Raw genomic sequence first — 6,160 nt, 5'->3', positions numbered from 1 at the left:
TATTTTTCAAGGTTTAACAGGAACATTTTCTTGGGCTTCTTTGAGAAGATTTTAATGTTGATCATTTTTAAAAGGTTTCTGAGGCTTTGAAAATTCCTCAATTCAAATTTCATTTGAATTTAAACATGATGCATGGATGCAAGAAAAATCAAGCAAGGGTTGATCTGGGGCTGTGACAGGTACGGCCCACCTTCACCATCAAACACTCAAGACCCTCACGAGGGGCCAAGCCTTGCAAGGAGGACAACACAAGACCTCCTCAGGGGCAACCTCATTAGGCTGGCTCGCGAGGAGCGGAGAGATCAAGGCAAGCGGCACCTCATGAGGTTCCCGTGACGTGAGCCATGATGACCAAGGCCAGGCGTGCCAGCGGGCACAGAGTACTTGTTTTCTCTTCGATGCTAAAGGCGCAGGCGAGGAGAACCGAGGCATCAGGTAAAGGTTTCCATATCGGTGCAACGAGACCAAGACCAGCAGGACGGCAGGATGGAGGTCATCACGGAGCCCACGACGGCGTCACCACCAGAGTCTTTCGCAGGCGAAGACCACCTTTTGTCAGGATAGCTTGTACTAGTTGTCCCCCTTCAAATTGGCCGTTGTGGGATCTCTTCCCGCCTAACATTTGGGAAGAGGACCCCGGCCTCTATAAATAGGACTAACCACCATCATAGGGAGAGAGGGATTTGGCCCCAACTCATCTTGAATTAGATCCATTACATCCACACACGCACAAGCTCATCGAGCTCAAAAACACCTCTCCTCAGGAGGTAGTTTTTGCTTGTACTTGTTCATCCCAGCCTACAAGGCAATCCACCACACCACACTGGAGTAGAGTATTACACCACATTGGTGGCCCGAACCAGTATAAACTCTTGTGTCCCTTATTCTTTGTGTTCGGCAAGCTAAGCTTTGAAATCGTGGTGAGAGCATGAGCTAGGGGAAGAGATATCTTCATGCGCACCCTAGAGTTTGAACCTCAAGGATTTACCAGAACCCGTAATCCCACAGTTCCAGAGCTAATTATACTACTCTGCAGCCACCACAATCCGCCCAGCTAGAGGGTTCATGCCCATGATTTTATGGCCACAGATCTTCTTGTATATGCTAAAATCATCAAAGGGAGACGCCATATCTGCCACGGTCTTTACGCGGAACCATGCGCCTGTCCTGTTGACCATCTCCACCGATATGGACGCCAGTGAACCGTGGTTGCCTGTGCATCGACACATCCTAAGACGCCTCAAATAATCAGAAGTACAAGGGAGGAGAATCTGAAGAAAAAATAAGGGAGAATCTGAATCGACCAACACAAACTGCCGAGCTCGACGGAGAAGCTAATGGTGAGGACAGCAAAGGAGATAAATGCGGGCCTCACGAATGATGAATGGGCAGCAGCGGCCCAACCGAAGGAGACCCCGGAGGCGGCTCGGCGTAGACTACCGACCACCGTAGTGCAACTTGACCAGGCGCCCTCTCTTGCTCAGTGCGCCACCACCAGACAGAGCGGCAGCAGCCTGGACGTCGTCGCCCTTGCCTTGGCGACCATCACGGCAGGCCATTCCGGCGACTGCTCGGCGCAGCTCTTGCCGTTGGGTGGTAGCATCTACCATGGCACATCACCCCGGCGACGGGGCGGCGCCAACTTCTTCGGTGACGAGTGATTTGAGCTCCTCGGCGATGTATCTGGGAAGGTCCCAGCGACGGGTGTGCTTCACTGGGTCTACGAGTGCCTTAGGAAGAATGAATCGCGGTAGAGGAGATGGTGCAAAACTGGCGGCGGCAGAATGGGGAACGAGGAAGAACAAATCATGAGGAGTTGTGCTCGGCAGAAGAAAGGAGCGAGAAGGACCGGCCTTACTGCCGTTGGATTTTGGAGGATCGGACGGTGCAGGCATGTTGATCCATGGGAGGGCTGAAAGAACCAATCAGAACGCAGGAATTGCCTAACGCAGGATACATGCATCGTCATGTGAACACTAGTGGGCTTTTATGGCCTACAGCCCAGCCGAGTGACGTTGGCCTATAACTAAACCTATTTTTAGTTAACGAATTAATGAACCTTTTAAATTAACGAATTAACTTGAAAAACAATTTACCTTATATACCACAATATATTTTTAGCTGTGACATACTACGTATATGCAAGAGGCACTAAGATCAGCAAAACCACACTTGTGTTTTTTTGTTGGCCTTTTTACTGCAATACAAAAATATTGATTGCTTCTATATGGGTTTTCATGGTTTTCTTTTAGTTTACTTTTGATTGTTCCTATTATTTTTTGGAGGGTTTGTCGACTTCTATTTAAAACTACACATTGAACTTTTTTCATACACAAATTTCACATTTTCCCAGATACACATTGAACATTTTTAAATACATTTAAACTTTTTTCACTTACATGTTCAATATTTGTGGAACACATGTTGAACATGTTTTAATACAAATTGAACATGTTTTTAACACATATTGAACATTTTTCATAAATGACATGATTTTTTTAAAGTGCAAAACATCTGTTAAGTGCCATGAACATTTTTCATCAATTAGGTAAAACATTTTTTACAGTGTATAAACATTTCTAAAATTTAGAATGCCTTTAAAAAACATGCTCAGAAAATGCCAAAAAATTTACATGTGACATGTAATGATATATCTTGAGTGCAGAAAATATTTCAAGGCGAACGTACAAAAGCAACCATGGGTTGGTCTTCAAACTTGTCCCTTTCTCTCCTGGAATCTAGATTCTTCCTGAGAGATGCTCCTATTTCTAAGCAGTCTACGTGACAACTTTGTTGGCATTTAGGGATCATATATTGATGTCGTACCAGGTTTCATGTTTTGTAGACTTTGTTGGCATTTTTTAGAATTGAAAAAGCAGTAAACCACATGTCCGGGGTCGAGTCCTAGCAACCTGATGTTTGTAGTTCCTCTTCTTTTATTGGATAATTCTGGAAAACATAATCATTATCATATATGATATTCCACCCATTTTCAGGAAAAAAACTTGCACTTGTATTTCAATTTTGTATTATATCCATTAAATTCTTAGGAATGCACTTGATGGCTTAAATATGACAAACAAACCTGAAAAGGTGTCAAACTAACATGGAACATTTGGTTATGTACGTTGTCTGTAGAAAAACATATCGATGTCAAAAGAAGAAGCAACCATCACTTCGTCATCAAACTTGACTTGTTTCTTCTCAAAAGCACGATTCTTCCTCGGAGAGGATTCAGTTTCTAATAAGTGTACATCAAAAACTTTTATGAAATCTTCTTCATTATTTATCACAACCTTTAGGGGCCATGTATTGACACCATACCAAGTTTCATGTTTTTCAGACTTTGTTTGCATTTTAGAATAAGAAACAATAAGCGCTGTGTTGCTTGTCTAGTCTTGCCACCGAGATGTTTGAAATTCCTTTTCATTTCTTGAACAAGGCGTCAATATAGACTCAACAAGACAAACGAAACTTTCAACCCATTTTTGTTCATTATTGCACGTACTTATATAGTTTAAATTTGAGTTATATTCATTAAATTCCTAAAAATGCACTTAATGACTTAAAAATAGCAAACGAGGCAACTGCTGCATCACCTTCACACCACATACATTCCCTTTTTAAACGTGTACATCTCAAGATGTTTCATATAACTAAAGGCAAACTTTGAAGTTTATACAGGCCTTTTCTTAAAATCATCTTTCTTTTTTTACCCTAACAATATTTTTGTTTGTTTTATGAGACTCAATTTTTATTATGTTCCTTCCATGACACTTCCGCCACTTTTAACCACTCACACTGTGAAGTGCATCCTAAAAAGTCTTTTTTACCTCCGCTTTAGCTCACTGTAGAAAAAGAAAACGATGTCACCGAAACTTCTCTTCGGATCCACAAGTCAAGGCCAAAAAAGGGAAGAAAAATATAAGGAAGGCCAAATAAGGAATTCTCGCAACATATTATTGCTAATATACTATTCAAACTTGGACATAGTCTTACTTTCACCTTCCTATTAAAAAGTGAATACACAATTCTAATATACGTATCAGTAATTTTAGAGATGATTTCCTATTTTATATAGTTTAAATTTATTTCTGTGTGCTTATTGGAGTTAATTCCAATTTGATGTACATGTATGTCAAATAAGGTTTAAACATCTCACAAAATATATATTTAAGGAACAATGTTTTATTTTTGGCTCTTAACCAAAAAATAGTTAAACCGATCAAAAGATAGTTAGGTATAACTCAAAATTCTATTTGCAACTTATTAGAAAAATGATAATAATATCAAAATATGGAAGAGAATTCATGAATGATTTTTTAATTTCACGAATACTCTTTAATTCCACGGACTTTTTTGCAAAATTAATGAACATTTATTGAAATTTCGAAACATTTTCTGAAATTTTGAAACATTTTTAAATTATGTAAACATTCGAAAAATTCCTTGATTATTTTGTCCAATTCGCGAACATATTTTGAATTTGTGATAATTTTCTGAATTTGCAAACAGTTTTCAAATTTGTCATCATTTTTTTGCAAACTTTTGGGCCCCATGTAACATTTCGCATCGGGGCCTCGAATTCCTGGAGACAGCCCTGCGAAGAATACAGATTTGAAAAAAGTTCACCGACTTAAAAAAAAGTTAGTCAAATTTGCAAAATAGTTCATCGAATTGAAAAAAAGTTCATTGTTTGCAAAAGAAGTGCACCAATTTTTGTAAATGTTCGTCCTATTAGGAAAAAGTTCATCAAAGTTTATAGAAATTCATCAAATTTGAAAAGTTCATCGATTTTGACAAAAAATTCACCAATTTTGAAAAATGTTCATCCAAATAGAAAAAAGTTTATCGAATTTGAAAAAGTGTTCATGATATTCAGTGAACTTTTTGCCTCGAATTAGAAAAAGGAAAATTAAAAATGAAAAATAAAAAGTGGAAAGAAAAAGAACAAAGTAAAATAAAGAATAACAGAAGGAATAAAGCAGTGCATTATCACAGGTGGAGTGGCTTAGGTGGTTCAAATCCTGAAGGCGCGGGTTCAAATCCCACACAGCACCTTTTTTGCCGGCTTTTACAAAGGAAGAAAAAAAATGAGAAATTGGCTAGCCGATCACCGAGCGGGAGGTGTGTGCCCTGTACCATTAAACATGTAGCGGGCGCTAAGAACACCGTTTAGGATTTGCCTACATAACTATTGTTGTCTTTTCGCAAAAGAAAAAAACATATTGTTGCCTACGCGTGAAAAGGAATGGAGGGTGAGGGAGACCTGGATTCAGGGGTCCTCAGGTGTCCGGCCTATTCGAGTATGGGCCGAGCTGATGGGCTGTGAAGATAGAACGGAAGATCATTCTCCGTATTCGGGTAGGACTCCTGGATGCGTGGACGACAAGATTGGAGTCAATGTACTGTTTCCTTCCCTTGTGAACTAACTTTGTACCCCTCCGGTGTATATATAAACCGAAGGGTTTAGTCTATAGGGGCGATCATAATTCATATAGGCTAGACATCTAGGGTTTAGCCATTACGATCTCGAGGTAGATCAACTCTTGTAACCCCTATACTCATCAAATACAATCAAGCAGGACGTAAGGTTTTACCTCCATTAAAAGGGCCCGAACCTGGGTAAACATCGTGTTCCTTGTGTCCCTTGTTACCTTCGATCCTCAGACGCACAGTTCGGGACCCCTACCTGAGATCGGCCGGTTTTGACTCCGACATTGGTGCTTTCATTGAGAGTTCCTTTGTGTTGTTGACAGAAGGATCGATGGCTTGCCTTGTCATTAATGACGATATCACTTCTGGAGGGGCCCTAATTCCTGGACAGGTCCTCCAGCTCGGCGGCTTTTACCATGGACGCCCGCTCGGCCGTCAAGCCAATGGCGGTCCCCACAATCGCCAGACATCATCAACGCATCAGCCTCGAACACTCCGAAAAGATGGACCCGGCAGATGTCTCGTCCTTAAACGAACTGCTAGATCGCATCGCCGCCCTGGGGGTCGCAACAGACTATGATCGGATTGGGCTTAAACCCGACCAGAGGGAAATCAAATCCCCGCTGGTCACCCATCTGGTAGCGGTCGTCGAGGAACGAGCCGAGAACGATTCCTCCCCCAAGTTAAAAACCAGCTATGTTCGAATCTCCAAGCCGTGCAAGCC

At 41.2% G+C, this 6,160-nt stretch overlaps 1 long non-coding RNA gene across 1 annotated transcript; it reads right to left on the bottom strand.

Moving 5' to 3' along the window:
• Positions 1–738: 738 nt before the first annotated feature.
• Positions 739–1,821, bottom strand: LOC123141480 (uncharacterized). Its single transcript, XR_006470327.1, has 2 exons — positions 1,376–1,821; positions 739–1,271 (listed from the first exon to the last, which is right to left on the bottom strand). It is a non-coding gene; the product is annotated as an uncharacterized lncRNA (long non-coding RNA).
• Positions 1,822–6,160: the final 4,339 nt, after the last annotated feature.

The sequence above is a fragment of the Triticum aestivum genome, chromosome 6D (genome assembly GCF_018294505.1).
Source record: "Triticum aestivum cultivar Chinese Spring chromosome 6D, IWGSC CS RefSeq v2.1, whole genome shotgun sequence".
Taxonomy (NCBI): domain Eukaryota; kingdom Viridiplantae; phylum Streptophyta; class Magnoliopsida; order Poales; family Poaceae; genus Triticum; species Triticum aestivum.
Note: the sequence above shows the minus strand (reverse complement) of the source record. Positions and strands in the feature narration are given on the sequence as shown.